Source organism: Haliotis cracherodii, unplaced genomic scaffold, assembly GCF_022045235.1.
Source record: "Haliotis cracherodii isolate W230 unplaced genomic scaffold, xgHalCrac1.p SCAF_5, whole genome shotgun sequence".
Lineage (NCBI taxonomy): Eukaryota > Metazoa > Mollusca > Gastropoda > Lepetellida > Haliotidae > Haliotis > Haliotis cracherodii.
This window is the reverse complement of record NW_027266308.1, coordinates 66,966,132-66,985,159: the sequence shown is the minus strand read 5'-3', so window position 1 is coordinate 66,985,159 and position 19,028 is coordinate 66,966,132. Positions and strand designations below refer to the sequence as shown.

At 41.4% G+C, this 19,028-nt stretch overlaps 1 protein-coding gene across 8 annotated transcripts in view; it reads left to right on the top strand.

Annotated features, from left to right (window-relative positions):
- LOC139442039 (estrogen receptor-like) overlaps positions 1–19,028 on the top strand; it is a 143,924-nt gene that overhangs the window by 40,901 nt on the left and 83,995 nt on the right. For 7 of the 8 annotated variants that reach the window (XM_071222816.1, XM_071222818.1, XM_071222811.1 and 4 more), the window contains exon 2: positions 4,364–4,407. The exons of the other annotated variant lie outside the window; for it this stretch is intronic. The gene's annotated coding sequence lies outside the window, so the exon portion shown is untranslated. The remainder of the gene's footprint in view (positions 1–4,363; positions 4,408–19,028) is intronic. 8 annotated transcript variants of the gene reach the window in all.

Genomic DNA, 19,028 nt, shown 5'->3' with positions numbered 1-19,028 from the left:
TGAGATACCTGATGCTTGTTGTAAAGGATTGTGGTTTGGAAAGGTCTGCGATACCTGATTCTTGTTGTAAAGGATTGTGGTTTGGAAAGGTCTGCGATACCTGATGCTTGTTGTAAAGGATTGTGGTTTGGAAAGGTCTGCAATACCTGATGCTTGTTGTAAAGGATTGTGGTTTGGAAAGGTCTGCGATACATGATGCTTGTTGTAAAGGATTGTGGTTTGGAAAGGTCTGCGATACCTGATGCTTGTTGTAAAGGATTGTGGTTTGGAAAGGTCTGCGATACATGATGCTTGTTGTAAAGGATTGTGGTTTGGAAAGGTCTACGATACCTGATTCTTGTTGTAAAGGATTGTGGTTTGGAAAGGTCTGCGATACCTGATTCTTGTTGTAAAGGATTGTGGTTTGGAAAGGTCTGCGATACCTGATGCTTGTTGTCAAGGATTGTGGTTTGGAAAGGTCTGCAATACCTGATGCTTGTTGTAAAGGATTGTGGTTTGGAAAGGTCTGCAATACCTGATTCTTGTTGTAAAGGATTGTGGTTTGGAAAGGTCTGCGATACCTGATGTTTGTTGTAAAGGATCGTGGTTTGGAAAAGTCAGTACCTGATACCCAATGCTTATTGTAAAGGATTGTGGATCAGAATACACCTGCCCACAGACTGTTGGTTGCCATGAAATATGCAGTTGTTGTATGGCCTTGAGAGAGCTACCTATATACTAAGGTAGCTGGCCTTGAATTACATTACCTGCCTGCTGTGTAGCACATGTCACATGACCCCTGTTGCTGTTTGTGTGTGGCACAGTGACAGCTGGTGATTGCAAGCTTCTCACAGTGATAGCCCGTTTGCGGAGCTCTCTATACTATCGATGCCACCAGTCAAAACTCCCCACTGTGATAGGTGACCACATCCATGCTTGGAGTTGAACTCGCAACCGACGGACCGTTTTATTTACAAACAAGTGATGACTGCTGGTGACTGTGTGAAAGGGAGGTTACTCTGAACACCTCCTTTTTCAGATCAACAGGTGTGTTTATGCTTGACCCTCTTTGTACTTGCCTTACATGGTATCTTTTATGATAGCAATAAGTCAACAAGACATAAAGTAATAAGTGACAATGACATCTAAATGTTCATTTTTCTGGAGAGAATTAGTTTGAAAATGAATTAATTCTTAGGTTTTATTTACCTTCAAATACACAAATGAACTTATAATTGAGTTTGATTCATCATAGCTGAATAAGGTTTACAATTGCTTTTGTTTTTTCAATTGAGTGATTTGATGAGGTCTGGTGGCCGCCCTGTTTGTTTGAAAAGAACATGGATGTGTAGCCATGGAGACCGCCTTACACAGGTAGTGCTCACCCGTTGCCATGGTTTCCGGTCAACTTCGTTAAAACATGTTTTGCCTGCCTGATTCATTCAATTGAGTGAGTGGTTGTGTGAGTGAGTGGTTGTGAGAGGTTGTGTGAGTGAGTGAGTTGATGGGTGAATGAGTGAGAGGTTGTGTGAGTGAGTGAGTGGTTGTGTGAGTGAGTGGTTGTGTGAGAGGTGTGTGAGTGAGTGGTTGTGAGTGAGTGAGTGGTTGTGTGAGTGAGTGAGTGGTTGTGTGAGTGAGTGAGAGGTTTTTTAAGTGAGAGGTTGTGTGAGTGAGTGAGTGGATTAGTGTATGAGAGGTTATATGAGTAAGAGGTTGTGAGAGGATGGGTGAGTATTTGTGGGATTCAATCCTAGAACACATCTGTACTAATAATACAAACATACAACTGCTCTTCTTGTACTGATATAATTCTTAGTTGACCTGGAGACTGTCAATGTGATCCTGTGTCATTGGCCATTGTCTGTCTTCAGTTTTGTTTGTTTGTTGTTTCACGCAGCACATGAGAGTGGCCAGTAAATAATCATGTCAGGACCAGACTATCAAGTGATTGACGTCATGAGCATCAGTCTAGGCAATTGGTATACAGTGACATGCAGGCTCACTGACTTGATTGATGCATGTCATCGTATTCCAATTGCGTGGATTGATGCTCATGATGTCAATCACCGTATTGTCTGGTCCAGACACGATTATTTACAGAGAGCCATCATATAGCTTGAAAATTGCTGACTGCGGCGTTAAACAATGAACAAACGAACAAACGACCAAACATGTACAAAACTGCTGGTGTATTGAGTGGTACACTGTGGAAAGTAGGGGTATACAATAGCTATGCCCAACTCAATGTTAACAGAGGTGACTGAAACAGGCATAAAATATGATGTCAATGGTACAGCAGTGATGTCAGTGGCAGAGCTGTGATGTCAGTGGTAAAGCTGTGATGTCAGTGATAAAGCTGTGATGTCAGTGGTAAAGCTGTGATGTCAGTGGTAAAGCTGTGATGTCAGTGATAAAGCTGTGATGTCAGTGGTAAAGCTGTGATGTCAGTGATAAAGCTGTGATGTCAGTGGTAAAGCTGTGATGTCAGTGGTAAAGCTGTGATATCAGTGATAGAGCAGTGATGTCAGTGGCAGAGCTGTGATGTCAGTGATAGAGCTGTGATGTCAGTGATAGAGCTGTAATGTCAGTGATAAAGCTGTTATGTCAGTGGCAGAGCTGTTATGTCAGTGGCAGAGCTGTGATGTCAGTGATAGAGATGTGATGTCAATGGCAGGGCTCTGATGTCAATGGCAGGCAGAGCTGTGACATCAGTGGCAGAGCTGTGATGTAAATGACAGGCAAAGCTGTGACGTCAGTGGCAGAGCTGTGATGTCAGTGATAGAGCTGTGATGTCAATGGCAGAGCTGTGACATCAGTGGCAGAGCTGTGATGTAAATGACAGGCAGAGCTGTGACGTCAGTGGCAGAGCTGTGATGTCAGTGATAGAGCTGTGATGTCAATGACACAGCTGTGATGTCAATGGCAGGGCTGTGATGTCAATGACAGAGCTGTAATGTCAATGGCAGGCAGAGCTGTGACGTCAGTGGCAGAGTTGTGAAGTCAATGGCAGGGTTGTGATGTCAATGGCAGGGCTGTGATGTCAATGACAGAGCTGTGATGCCAATGACAGAACTGTATTGTCAATGACAGAGCTGTGATGTCAATGGCAGGGTTGTGATGTCAGTGACAGAGCTGTGATGTCAATGACAGAGCTGCGATGTCAATGACAGAGCTGTGATGTCAGTGATAGAGCTGTTATGTTAGTGATAGAGCTGTTATGTCAGTGGCAGAGCTGTGATGTCAGTGATAGACCTGTGATGTCAGTGATAGAGATGTGATGTCAATGGCAGGGCTCTGATGTCAATGGCAGGCAGAGCTGTGACATCAGTGACAGAGCTGTGATGTAAATGACAGGCAGAGCTGTGACGTCAGTGGCAGAGCTGTGATGTCAGTGATAGAGCTGTGATGTCAATGACACAGCTGTGATGTAAATGACAGGCAGAGCTGTGACGTCAGTGGCAGAGTTGTGATGTCAATGGCAGGGTTGTGATGTCAATGGCAGGGCTGTGATGTCAATGACAGAACTGTGATGTCAATGACAGAGCTGTGATGTCAATGACAGAACTGTGATGTCAATGACAGAGCTGTGATGTCAATGACAGAGCTGTGATGTCAATGGCAAGGCTGTGATGTCAATGACAGAGCTGTGATGTCAATGGCAGAGCTGTGGCATCAATGACAGAGCTGTGATGTCAATGGCAGAGCTGTGATGTCAATGACAGAGATGTGATGTCAATGACAGAGCTGTGATGTCAATGACAGAGATGTGATGTCAATGGCAGAGCTGTGACGTAAATGACAGAGCTGTGAAGTCAATGGCAGGCAGAGCTGTGACGTCAATGACTAGAGCTGTGATGTCAATGACAGAGCTGTGATGTCAATGACACAGCTGTGATGTCAATGGCAGGGCTGTGATGTCAATGACAGAGCTGTGATGTCAATGGCAGGCAGAGCTGTGACGTCAGTGGCAGAGCTGTGACGTCAATGGCAGGGCTGTGATGTCAATGACAGAGCAGTAACATAAGGAAAGTGTAAGGGTATAATTTTGAACCTACACGTTTGACAAGGTTAGATCAGAAGTGGGATATGATAAGCGGCATCTGCAAATAATTATTACATAGTCACAAAGGGTAAAGTCTTCAGCAACCCGTTCTTGTTGTAAGGGGCGACTAACCGGATCGTGTGGTCAGGCTCGCTGACTTGGTTGATGCATGTCTTCGTATCCCCATTGTGTGTATTGATGCTCATGATATCTATCACTGGATTGTCTGGTCCAGACTCAACTATTTACAGACCACTGTCATATAGCTGCGCTAAACAACAAACAAACAATCTGTATGAATGATGTTGAATCACCCGCTGATTGATGACCTTTATTTTTCAGCATGGGACTCTTATAGGCACTAGCCGCTATGGAATCACAATGAGGTACGTACAGATGACATTTGTCAAAGATACTGCTTTTGAAATCAAATATTCAAGGCTGCATTTTCATTTCTTTTTGTTTATGAATGCAGCCTTTTCAGGAGTCCCGCTTTAAGACATCTATTACCCCACACATGCTTTACCCCACACATGCTGTCAGGAACCATTACCTTGGCTGGGGGCCTAAGATTCTTCTCTGTCCTGCCCCAACATACAAAATCCAACCACTTTCCAGGCATGAAGTCCCAGATGACAGATAGCGGAGGTGGTTGGTGTAGAATTCCCAGCAGAAAGAAATCTGAAGTCCGTTGATGTAGAATTCCCAGACACCATTGACAGATATCTGAGATTGTTGATGTAGAATTCCCAGACACCATTGACAGATATCTGAGATTGTTGATGTAGAAATCCTAGACACCATTGACAGATATCTGAGATTGTTGATGTAGAATTCCCAGACACCATTGACAGATATCTGAGATTGTTGATGTAGAATTCCCAGACGCCATTGACGGATATCTGAGATTGTTGATGTAGAAATCCTGTACACCATTGACAGATATCTGAGATTGTTGATGTAAAATTCCCAGACACCATTGACAGATATCTGAGATTGTTGATGTAGAATTCCCAGACACCATTGACAGATATCTGAGATTGTTGATGTAGAAATCCTAGACACCATTGACAGATATCTGAGATTGTTGATGTAGAAATCCTAGACACCATTGACAGATATCTGAGAATGTTGATGTAGAATTCCCAGACACCATTGACAGATATCTGAGATTGTTGTTGTAGAAATCCTAGACACCATTGACAGATATCTGAGATTGTTGATGTAGAATTCCCAGACACCATTGACCGATATCTGAGATTGTTGATGTAGAATTCCCAGGAGAAAGAAAGTTGAAATTGTTAATGTAGAATTCCCAAAAGGCAGAGAGCTGGGATTAGTGATACTTTCTGCTAGCCCTGGTTGGTTGCATGATGAAACAAATAATTTGTTGCTGATGCTGCTGCTGCTGCTGCTGCTGATGATGATGATGATCTATCATCCAGCTTGTGTCATCTTCTCTCACTGGAACAGGCTACAGTTGAGAAGCCCAAGTTACATATTGGCAAACTTGACTCAATATTCATGACATATTATTCTCAAATTTGTATGCTCGACTTTTAGGATTTTAAGGCAAAAATATTGCAATTGGTATCTATGTTGCAAATAGGAACTTATTTTCATCAAATTCGATCATTTGAGCATTTTACATGCTGAACTCCTGAACCCGTGCACGGGTAATGACCGAGAGGAAAATAAACTGCCGTCTTCCCTATTCATATTTTTCAGATGTCACATGCAAATATATATATGTTGATTAATTAGCCTGAGACACAAGAAGAGCCAGGGCAACGTCTTCAGTGAACTTGGCCTCGGGGGTTACATGTCAGCTTATGTAATCCATTCTAGTCTGTCAATTTCATATGTTCCGTTAGGAAATCACGAAAAAGGAAAGAGCTGACATGTTGGGGAATGTTTCCGGGCATGACAGGGTGATTGTTGGTAGCATGTAAAACTGGGACTGAGTGTTGAGAGTATATAAAACTGGCAGTGGGTGTTGACAGCATATAAAACTAGGATTGAGTGTTGACAGTATATAAAACTAGGATTGAGTGTTAAGAGTATATAAAACTAGGACTGAGTGTTGACAGTAAATGAAACTAGGATTGAGTGTTGACAGTATATTAAACTAGGACAGAGTGTTGACAGTATATAAAACTAGGACATGTATTTGACAATTCATAAAACTAAGACTGATGTTGACAGTATATAAAACTAGGACAGAGTATTGACAGAATATAAAACTAGGACTGAGTGTTGATAGTATATAAAACTAGGACTGAGTGTTGACAGTATATGAAAATAGGATTGAGTGTTGACAGTATATGATATAGGACTGAGTGTTGACAGTATATAAAACTAAGACTGATTGTGACAGTATATAAAATTAGGACTGATTGTGACAGTATATTAAACTAGGACTGAGTGTTGACAGTATGAAACTAGGACTGAGTGTTGACAGTATATAAAACTAGGACTGAGTGTTGACAGTATATAAAACTAGGACTGAGTGTTGACAGTATATAAAACTAGGACTGAGTGTTGACAGTATATATGGAATATAAAATAGTATACTATGTATATAAATGTTCTACTATTTAGCTAATAAAAACTACACTATAGCAATTTAACATTGTTGCATTGCTATATTCTTTTAATATTGATTCAAAACGGTATGTCTATAAATTCTGATGGAAGTTATATGGTATAATAGTGAATAGTACTGTGCCACTTTATAATAGTATATAATTAAATTTTCGTTGTGTTCATAGAAATTCCTGCATTCTGATTAGCTGAATTGGTAACGTGTTATTGTATTCATTTCCCAATGAATGTAAAAAATTAAGCCACGTCCACCGTGGCGCACTACTTTTATTACTGCAGAATGTCGGGGAATCCCAATATTACAGTCGAGGGAATTCCCTTTCTGCTCACGTGTCATACCTCAATGAACCGAAAAAAATACACAGTCAATCCTTAAATATAAAAGGTCATTAGTTTTAATGACTCAAGTTTCCATATTTGTTTGCATTATGAAGCAACCTTGCAATAGCTCAATGTGTACCCGCAGAAGTGATGTATTTTACAAGATGTGCTAGTCCTAAGGAAAACCATTTATATTGTTTACGCATGAATACAATGACTTGTGTGTTATCATGTTGTCATATTGACCTGTCAGATCACTCATATAAGCTCCGCCCACCGAGGGTGCAGTAGTTCCTACAACAAATGCAGCTTTAAGCAGTGTCTCCGTTCCAAGAGAGACACACATCATGTTGTATTAGAGTGATGGCTATATTGTTAAATAATGACAATGAGCATGATAACAAAATAAAGTGAAAAGTGTGGACAATGAATCACACCATGTGGCCTTGGATAGAGGACATGTGAATAACAGTGTCCTCCGATAGTAATACAGGAAGTTCACAATGATCAAGCAGTGCCTCTTGCTGCTTGCATCCTAGACTAACAAATAGCCTGTGAAATCTTTTATTACACAATTCATTTCTCTCCTCTCAAATTAAAAATTAATTTCTTATGCTGATTTCTTATGTGGAAAAGAGCTGGCTAGACTTACTTTGATATACATATATTGGTATATGGGGGTATTGGTTTTCAGTAACCTATGCTTGCCGTAAAAGGCGACTATGCTTGTCGTAAGAGGTGACGGGATCGGGTGGTCAGGACTTGATTGAAGCACATCATCGTATGCCAATTGTGTAGATTGATGCTCATGATGTCAATCACTGGATTGTCTGGTCCAGACTTGATTATTGGCTGGCCCTCGTTAAATATTGCTGATTGCATCGTTAAACAACAAACAAACAAATACTAGACAAACCAGTGATTGATGTTATGAGCAACGAACCAGGGTATTATGACATGCGATCAACCAGATCCATTTGGTTGCATAGGTTGCTGGGGACCTGTTCTAACCCAAGATTCCCACGAGAGTCCTACAGTTAAGATGCTAAGACAACACTAACATATTAAATTAAAGGAATTCCGGCCAGACAGTTTTTACCAGTTTACAGTAGGAAGGAAGTGAAACTAAAGTTGTTCAAAGGATTTCGACAAAACATGTGACCTGGTAATTGCAAGTCTGTCTCAATCCGTGAACCATATTATTTTCCCTTCCACCCAGCCCTTTCTGTAATGCTGAAGCCCTAAATAAAGCAAGTCTAGATTTTCCTCGGGTTCTGATTCTGAATCTCCCATCTCACTGGGGCTCCTTTTCAATTTAAATGGAGTCATTTATTTCTATCATAATCATATATTTTCAGCGTATCACTGAGCATTATTCTATTTGATCGCTACTGGCAATGCAAGACAGCTATTCATACTACCTGCCAAACTAAAGCCATCTTTTATTATCGTGAATGTAGATTCATTACATAAACATAATAAATATGTTGATAAACTACCAATATTTCCAAGGAGACCAATATTTACGTCCTCCCCTCCGGAAATGTCAAAAACAATATATTATTAATTAATGATGTGATGGTATGTTTTAGAACATTTTCTGTATCAATATGATAATGCTGACAGGTATTGCTTTAAAGATCTTGTAAATAAACTGACACTTGTACAGAATATAAATTTTGTTATCTCAATCTACATGTGAAACTGGCTCATCAACATAAGCAATGGCGGCTGCAGAGCGTCAACTGTGGCTGCAGCATTAGCAGCATCCTCATCTTTGGCCTGCCCTTGGCCTGCCCTCGCGTGACCTGGGTCAGCCTAACATGGCTACTTCAGCCAGGATGGCTGGCTACATGGCTGACTGCGTGCCACATGCCTCGGCCTTCGTCTCACTCGTCTCAGGACACCTCTGTGGTACTGCTCAAGCCTAGTGTTGATTGGCTGAAAACTGTGTGTTGATATAAGCAGTGGCCAGGATGTATACCCACAACAGCCAAATTACACTGCGTCATTATGCTCACTGATTGTCAGATAAGGCCACACACTGGCCCTGACTGTGTATATCGGCTGTGTGGAGTTGGTGGAACTGTAATGTGTACACTGTTACATCAGCCTTGAAATGGCATTGTGTCCATGGGCTGACAAAGACCACAGCCACCTGGTCACACAGCGAGTGGTGTGACCGGGCGTTGACCCCTGCAACGGGCTAGGCTGACCACTGACTGCAGTGGGACTTGATCTTGTTTAGCCGACATGCCTGTGCTGCCTGCACATACTCCAGCGGGCCTCGGGTCATGCTGGGTCCACCACCGACTGGACTTCACCTGGGCCAACCTCAGTCACCAGCAATAGGAACATTACATTAAATACCACTATATGCTACACTGACTCTCTTGAGCATTGTTTTACCATTACATTTGCATTTTTGTAATTTGGCATCAAATAAAAATTGCCACGTTTGTGTTTATCGCAGCGATATTGAAATTTACCATAACCATGGCATTTTTGTAATTTGGTATCAAATAAATAATTGCCATGTTTGTGTGTATCACAGCAGATATTGAAATTGACTTATTAAAGAGGTATTTATTGTGCAGGTGTTCCATGCAGTAACAATCCCATTATTTTATGAACTTTATAAACATGCATAATCAGTCAAGATTACAATTCAAGGTACCAACACATAAATTTTCTGTTATAACGTAAAATGAGTATTTTAGGTTTATTTAAATTGTATATGTGACAGCAGATTATGTCTTAGTTACCTGGTTCGTTATTTGAAAAGAGTAAGCTAGTTTTTTGTCAGTAAGGCTTTCAAAATACTCATTTCTTTTTAGGAAAAACAATTAAATAGGGAGTGCCTTACATGTGAATATTTACAAGACGTGAAATAGTGTTTGTCTTAAAGGAATGAGCAGTGGTCACAGAGACGAGACATTCTTCCAAAGTTGATTAAGTTGAGGATGTTTAGGGAAGGATTTAAGGATCAAAGTAGTTAATCTAAGATATTACAATGATTACTGAACGTGTAGTTGGATGTTATCATGGAGTGTAGTTGTTGATTGTTGTGGTCCTGACCATGTAGTGTATTCTTCATCGTGCCATAGCGGTGTTCATGAATGCAGTAGATATGCATGGACTTCATAGAGTAGCAAGGAAAACGTATGTCCAAATGTTCGGTCAAAGACAATATTTCAAATAGATATAAAAAAGTGACAGAAAAAAATGAATAATGATATATTTAGTTGAATGATTATGGATTGTACCAAAGTATGAAAGAAGTAAGAAATATATGATGATGTTTCAAATGACAAAGTAGAGATAATGTATGGATAACAACTTCTTTATATACTGTAAAGGTGACATTTCGGTATAGATCCTTATACTGTTGTCAAGCAAGGCTATGGGGATCTATGCCGAAAAGTTGCCTTTACTGTAAATAAAGAAGTTGTTATCCATACATTATCTTTACTTTGTCATCTGTCAACTTCTTAGTAATGCCTATCAAACAATTTATGTTTCAAATGTTTGTATGAAGAAAATAAAATCAAAAGTTAATTAAAATCTTTTACATTTCTTTCTTTAACATAGCAATTGGTTTTCTAAGTTGATATTTTTCGGTAGCAAAAACTTATATGACCTTGAAGACATTTTTTACACTTCCAATTACATTTTTCATCCTGAATCATTTAATGAGAGAGTGTCTAGGGGATTATAATAAGTAGAGGATAAATTCCAAAAGATGAGGGATATATAATTATAGTAAAATCCATGAGGGGCGATCACTGACAAGAGAAAGGAGACAATATGGAAGCCCCCCCCAAGCTCTCCCTCTCACAAAGGCAGGGTTCATCTAAGGATACAGCCTTGAGATGGGTGGGAAGAAGGGTGGACAGTGATTAGAGGGGAAGGAGGGGGGTCCCCCACTGCCTGACACCATCGCTGCCACTGCCCAGGTTTCCATGGGGTCATGTGAGGATAGCTCTGCCAGAGACCAGGTAGTGGGTTCAGTGCCAGGTCAACAGGCTATTTATAGCCATCAGTGGGCAGTTATTCTGCTCTGACCAAGACATGACCCCGGTTCACCATAGCCTACCAATAATACAATATGTCCAATCCTCCCCGAACTCAGCAAGGTTATGTATGTTTGGATGCAGCCTCTGCAATGTTAGACTGTGACTGGGAAGCTGTGTGGATTCAGTGCTGCTGTGGACAGGTGATGATATAAGTTTATAACACCTGGTGCCAGGAAGGAATATATGCGGTGTTGTCACAGACTCAACAGGAAGCGAGACACCATTCTTAGAAGTGGGGGTAACTGTGGAAGTACTCCTTGAGTGGATTGTGTCCTGACTTTCCCAGTTCAGAGGTGGGTGAAGGATGTGTTGTCTGTCTGTCAAATTCACTTCACATAATCGTAGGTCTTGACAGAGACCATATACCGATATATGGTCTCTGGTCTTCAGTAACTTTATAGTTCTACAAAATGAAAGCAAAATATTTATGTTTTTTATGTGTGATGTTTGGAGTTCATTTATGATGTGAATGTAACAGGAATGAACATTTTTATTAATGTGAAACTGTTATGGTACGCAGAGGGAAATGTCTCTTGGTGGGAATAATTGTTTTGTATGAAAATTTGCCCAGAGCAAAAACCTTGTATTTTGTAGTGGTGTTTAAGCCATTGATTCATCATTGTAGTGTAAATAAGGAAGACAATTTCACCAATCTTACTTTTGTTTTGTAGTTTCCTTATAGATTATTTAGAATATTATTTGAAGATATGCATTGATCGAGGAGTGCTGTTACTGATGCTATTACAGCTCTGTAATAAAAGGCAGTCATGTTGCGTTGTTAAAAAATAACTGTTTATTAGTTTCAGTGAAGATTTGAAAATGAAATTCAGTATGCAAAATTGATAAGAATAAGTTTTTGAATTTATGTAAATCGTTCCTGCCATTTTAAACTAAAAGGAAATAATACAACCATTATGCAAGGGAGAATGGTTTTTGCTGTTTTTATTCCAGCCAAACCCACCGATCCTCTGGTATTGGTTCCTGCTCATGGATGAGTCAGTGTCCTCACAGAGAACATGTATAGAGTTGTGCTTTCTTCCTCAAATTTCATACTTTGGTTTTCACAGGGTAGGCTAACATTTAGTCTCCAAAATAAAATTATGTAGGTTAAACATCGTTCTGTGAAGGAATCCTTGAATACAGGAAAAATGTCAAATCTTTTGGTTTTTGAAAAAGGGATGATAGTGGAATTATTGGTATGCTGAGCTTTATACAAACATATGCTCTTGTGTGTGGATGAACCTCACAGCTTCATCATTGTCTACAGTTCTCTACAACTCAATGTGTCTCAGTTGACCTGTCGTTTAAAGAGATGTAAGTTGAGGTTTCTAATAGAATCTTTCGCGCATCACACCAAAAATGTTTGATTCCCGACATGGTACAATGTTTGATGTCCATTTCCGGTGTTTCCCGCCATGATATTGCTGGAATATTGCTAAAAGTAGCTTAAAATCATACTCACTCGCTTACTCTTATAGAATCCTGATGAGTTGGAGAAACAAGTTACTTGGTGAGCCTGGGAGGCATCAGTTATGACTTGTGGCTGTGAAATATGGGAATGGCAGAAAGCTGATGATATTTAGAGTGTCCATTCAGTATTTTGTAAGAATATATTTAAATATGTTTAAGAAGCATTTGCCACAAGATTGAGTGAGTGAGTGAGTGAGTGAGTGAGCGAGTGAGTGAGCCTTGAAAAGGCATTGAATTTTTTTCGGACAAATGTTTACCTGCCCTTGTGTTGTATTGTGTATTGTGTGTGTTAATGAGTGAGTGAGTATGGTTTTATTACGCTTTTAGCAATATTCCAGTAATATCATGGCGGGGGACACCAGAATTTGGCTTCACACATTGTACCCATGTAGGGGATCAAACCCGGATCTTTGGCATGACAAGCAAACACTTGTCCCCACAAGCTACCCCACTGCCCACTCATCATAAGAATCCAACATATGTAAATAAACATAGCTCATAAGCAGTATCAAATACAGAATGTAAAGTAGTCAATTTCGTGTACAAAATATAGAGTGCTGTGTACACTTCTGTTTTCTGTATAGCCATTTGTCATCGGTCCACATGGTGACAAGACAAGGGTCATTACTGGCTTGGTCATTAGGCTTGTCTTTGTGTCTGCTGACTGTCATGCAGGAATAGAATGAAGGCGATACAGTGTTGACTGAAGGAGAGCTTGACACTCAATCCGTGTCAGTGTGTGTGCCGGCGGACATCTTGGATGAAACGTCATTACTGTGATTAGTTAGGTTGATAGTTAGCCAGCTGATTAGAGTGCATACATGTGTTTTGATTTATGTTGTGGGTGGTCAGGAGGTACGTGTGTACTGATTGGTCAGGAGGTACGTGTGTACTGATTGGTGTGGTGGTCAGGAGGTACGTATGTACTAATTGGTGTGGCGGTACGTGTGTACTAATTGGTCAGGAGGTACGTGTGTACTGATTGGTGTGGTGGTACATGTGTACTGATTGGTGTGGAGGTACGTGTGTACTGACTGGTGTGATGGTACTTGTGTACAGACTGGTGTGGTGGTACGTGTGTACTGATTGGTGTGGCGGTACGTGTGTACTAATTGGTGTGGAGGTACGTGTGTACTGACTGGTGTGATGGTACTTGTGTACAGACTGGTGTGGTGGTACGTGTGTACTGATTGGTGTGGTGGTACATGTGTACTGATTGGTGTGGAGGTACGTGTGTACTGACTGGTGTGATGGTACTTGTGTACAGACTGGTGTGGTGGTACGTGTGTACTAATTGGTGTGGCGGTACGTGTGTACTAATTGGTCAGGAGGTATGTGTGTACTGACTGGTGTGGTGGTACGTGTGTACTGATTGGTGTGGAGGTACGTGTGTACTGACTGGTGTGATGGTACTTGTGTACAGACTGGTGTGGTGGTACGTGTGTACTGATTGGTGTGGCGGTACGTGTGTACTAATTGGTGTGGAGGTACGTGTGTACTGACTGGTGTGATGGTACTTGTGTACAGACTGGTGTGGTGGTACGTGTGTACTGATTGGTGTGGTGGTACATGTGTACTGATTGGTGTGGAGGTACGTGTGTACTGACTGGTGTGATGGTACTTGTGTACAGACTGGTGTGGTGGTACGTGTGTACTGATTGGTGTGGAGGTACGTGTGTACTGATTGGTGTGGTGGTACATGTGTACTGATTGGTGTGGAGGTACGTGTGTACTGACTGGTGTGATGGTACTTGTGTACAGACTGGTGTGGTGGTACGTGTGTACTGATTGGTGTGGCGGTACGTGTGTACTAATTGGTGTGGAGGTACGTGTGTACTGACTGGTGTGATGGTACTTGTGTACAGACTGGTGTGGTGGTACGTGTGTACTGATTGGTGTGGTGGTACATGTGTACTGATTGGTGTGGAGGTACGTGTGTACTGACTGGTGTGATGGTACTTGTGTACAGACTGGTGTGGTGGTACGTGTGTACTGATTGGTCAGGAGGTATGTGTGTACTGATTGGTGTGTTGGTAAGTGTGTACTGATTGGTGTGTTGGTACGTGTGTACTGATTGGTGTGGTGGTACCTGTGTACTGATTGGTGTGGTGGTACGTGTGTACTGATTGGTGTGGTGGTACGTGTGTACTGATTGGTGTGGCGGTACGTGTGTACTGATTGGTGTGGTGGTACGTGTGTACTGATTGGTGTGGAGGTACGTATGTACTGATTGGTGTGGTGGTACGTGTGTACTGATTGGTGTGGTGGTACGTGTGTACTGATTGGTGTGGTGGTACGTGTGTACTGACTGGTGTGGTGGTACGTGTGTACTGATTGGTGTGGAGGTATGTGTGTACTGATTGGTGTGGTGGTACGTGTGTACTGATTGGTGTGGTGGTACGTGTGTACTGACTGGTGTGGTGGTACGTGTGTACTGACTGGTGTGGTGGTACGTGTGTACTGACTGGTGTGGTGGTACGTGTGTACTGACTGGTGTGGTGGTACGTGTGTACTGATTGGTCAGGAGGTACGTGTGTACTGATTGGTGTGGTGGTACGTGTGTACTGACTGGTGTGGTGGTACGTGTGTACTGACTGGTGTGGCGGTACATGTGTACTGATTGGTGTGGTGGTACGTGTGTACTGATTGGTGTGGTGGTACGTGTGTACTGACTGGTCTGGTGGTCAGGTGGTACAAATTGCTGTGGTGTGGTCAGGTGGTACGTGTGTACACATTTCTGTGATGGTCAGGTGGTACGTGTGTACAAATTGCTGCGGTGTGGTCAGGTGGTATGTGTGTAAAAAGCTATGGTTGTCAGGTTGTAGGTGTTTACTGATAAATATACCGGTCAAGTGGTTTGTTCGTGTCTACTGATTAGTATGATGACCTAACCAAGGTTGTTGAGGCACTGGGTCCAGGTGAATGGACTGGGAGAGAAGTATGTCATGGTCAGTGTCTTTGTATCCTTGCAGCAGTGGGGTGGGACACATTACGTTTTTTCAGATTATAAAACACCAAGGCACCATTAACACATACCAGGTTGAAAACGAGTGTTATTGGTTGGTGTCTGTATTTGTACTCTAAGAGCTGACTTTAGAAATAATGTACCGCATTACCGAAGGGGTGTGCATCATACACGCCATAATGAGTTTTGAGTGAGGATGTAACACTGGAAATACCATCCAATACAAACCGTACTGGAGTACACAATGGAGAGAGAGGAGTGGATGGCTCCTCACACCGAAGACCCAGGTTCGATTCCCCACATAAGTACAATGTGTGAAGACCCATTTCCGGTGTCTCTCGTCATGATATTACTGGAATATTGCTAAAAGCGACGTCAAACCATACCTCTTATTCCCTTTCCCGATATGCCGTCACTCTTTAAACAGCATCTTGGCAAAGGAAATTAGAGTGTGTCACATGTTTTTCGAACCAGAATCTGCATTTCAAAGGCCTGTCACAGGCAGGGGCACAACCCGCTTCAACTGGTAGTTTTATCCTCGCTCTCTTGATTTCCCGGGACATAAACAATGTACAAGTTCAAAACATTTTGGTTTGCGTGTGACATGAGGGGTCTGTGGCTGTCCCTGTCCACTGGACACACCATGTTCAGTTAGTCATGAATTTGGAAACAAATACATGTTTGTAAACCGATTGTATTGATGGTGCAGCCAATTACTCTCCGAATTGTAAACAGTGTTCCCTGACAGCCTAGTGGAGTCTGTTAAGGTTAAGCTTTCAGGCCTAATGTAGTATTTAGAGATGCTTGTAAGTATATGTACAGAGAGATGAGGTGTATGCTGAATTCGCTCAATGGACCAATATTTGAAGATTTCTTCAGTACATCAAGAATTAGTCAGCAATGTTGATAGATATTGTGTTAAATATATTCGAAAAGGATCTTGACATGGTCTTGATAGTAATCGTCATCCCAACTCCTTGGCGCTAGTAGTTGCAATAGGGACTATTAATGCTCTGTAAAGTCACAGACGTATATCGACAGAGTTGAGATGGTGCTGTCATGGAATGTTCTATTTCGTACCAGGCTCTCATGTCCTTGGCAGATTTAAATGATCCATGTTTATGAATCATTCCAAGATTAATGTATGTATGGTCTTCCTCCATGGGGCATCAACTTCTGGGGAGTCCATGCAATCTCTTAGATAATTCACATCGAGGGCAGGGTGGGGTAGCCCAGTGGTTAAAGTGTTGGCTTGTCACGTCAAAGACCCGGGTTCGATTCCCCACATGGGTACAATGTGTGGAGCCTATTTCTGGTGTCCCCAGCTGTGATATTGCTGGAATATTGCTAAAAGAGACGTAAAACTTACTGTTACTTTGGACTACTGAAATACTTAGGTTCACATATTTCAAACATGGGCGTCAAAATAGCTTTTTGTTGTTCCTGATATTGATAGGATGCATAGATGCACAACAGTAGACCTGCATGAATTGGTCAGGTTGCTTTGGTTAAAACAACAGCTGTGTTGTAGGCTCTCCTCCCATTTTTATTTTTCATACCAGCTGACATCTAGTGGGAGAGAAAAGTTAAAAATATAATTAAACTGCATTCCCACCCCCACACACACACACCTACTGACAGGTGTTACCTGTACGCATCCATAAAGCAATTTAAAAACAGAGTGTGGCAGTTACCCCATTCGTCAACCAATCATAAAAGTCTTACTCAAATCTCACTAAGTTTTTGTCAAATCACCACTATCATACAGACATGTTATTTACGATTAAAATGTGAATTCTGACATATTGCAGAGTGTTATAGCAATTCTCAACAGTTTGATTGGTATTACTATAAGTTCAGTAAACGTAGAAGTCAATGTTCCTTGGTAGATGTCAATTGTTGTTCGACATGATGACAACATGTCTCTCAAATCCTGGAGTCAGCAGATTGTTTGTGAAGGTGTTAGGGGAGATAATCTGATTAGTGTCTGAGGGTTTGTGCGTGGATAGGTATAAATCTCTCTTTAAGAAGTGAGTGAGTATGGTTTTACGCTGCTTTTAGCAATATTCCAGCTATAGCACGGCGGGGGACACCGGAAAATGGGCTTAACACATTGTACCCATGTGGGGAATCGAACCCCGGTCTTCGGCGTGACGAGCCAACGCTTTAACCTCTTGGCTACCCCACACCCATGTTTGTAAGAGCTGACCAAATTGAACAGGTGGTCAGACTCAGTGTCTTGGGTGACTGCCTGTCATCGTACCCTGATGGCATGGACCATGGTCACAATATCCGTAACTGGATTGTCTGGTCCAGACTTTTTTATTAACAGGCTGTTGTTATATTGCTGGAATATAGAGTGTGATATTAAGCAACAAACAAAAACCTATCTTCAAGCAAGGTCTCAAGACAAAAGGTCAAGTTGCTTAGTGTCAGGAGCTGTGTTCATTGTATATATCAGAATGTAGTGCTGCATTTGTGTCAGCTATTGATATAACTTTATTACCATCGGACCATCAATGTTTGTGATGCATCAATTATTTGATGAATCATTACATCCCTAGGGACATGATCACACCACGGACACATACCAATATATCCCTGACAGAAGGTGAATATGAGTTGTTTTTCTCAGCCTCCATACCTACATCATGTAAATGTAGCACACTTTATTTAACTTCTCATGAAAGTACACGACTATGTATACTATGTAACTATTGTTCCATGATACACCATACTAACACCTAATTGTTTTCACATGCTTGTTGTGAAAGGTGACTATGCTTGTCATGAGAGGCGACTAACGGAATCGGGTGGTCCGGCTCGCTGTCTTGGTTGATGCATGTCATCCTATTCCAATTGCGTGGATTTATGCTTGTGATGTCCATCACTGGATTGTCCGGTCCAAATTCGATTTTTTTACAGACTGCCATCATATAGCTGGAATATTGCTTAGTGGAGCGTTAAACAACAAAATAACTAACAAACAATCACATGACTATAGTTAATCTGTCATGGCATGTCTTTTGAGTAGTAAATGTGTAAATAGTGTCTCAGAATCACCATCCACAGTTTACTATTCTAGCTTGATTTCAGTTAGTTTCAGTTTCCTCAGTTTTGTGACTGACCCTTAATTTAAGAGCCTTTGTATCACTACTGCATCTGCACATTATTCCTTCAGCCTGAAGACCTTAATACCTTTAAGGATTGTTTACTGGAGTCATATGTTACTTTGGCTTAGGGATGGGGCAGGGAAGTCTGAAGATTACCAGTCTCCGGGAACACCTTATCCCGGAGATCCCAGCTGGACACTGTTCTCACACCCACACAGGCTTCACACATGTCCACTCACAATAAGTCTGAACCCAGCTAGACACAGTTCAAAATATCCATTACAAGTCAAGGTACTTGAAATAATCTCACCTCTTTGTGTGACAGATTTCCCGTACATATTACCATGATTATTGTTAGTAGAGTGAATACATCGATAATTTGTTCCCTTTTTGAACTCCCAATAGAAGATTCACCCACCTGTCGTCCAGAGATTAATAGCGTACAGAGAGTACCATTA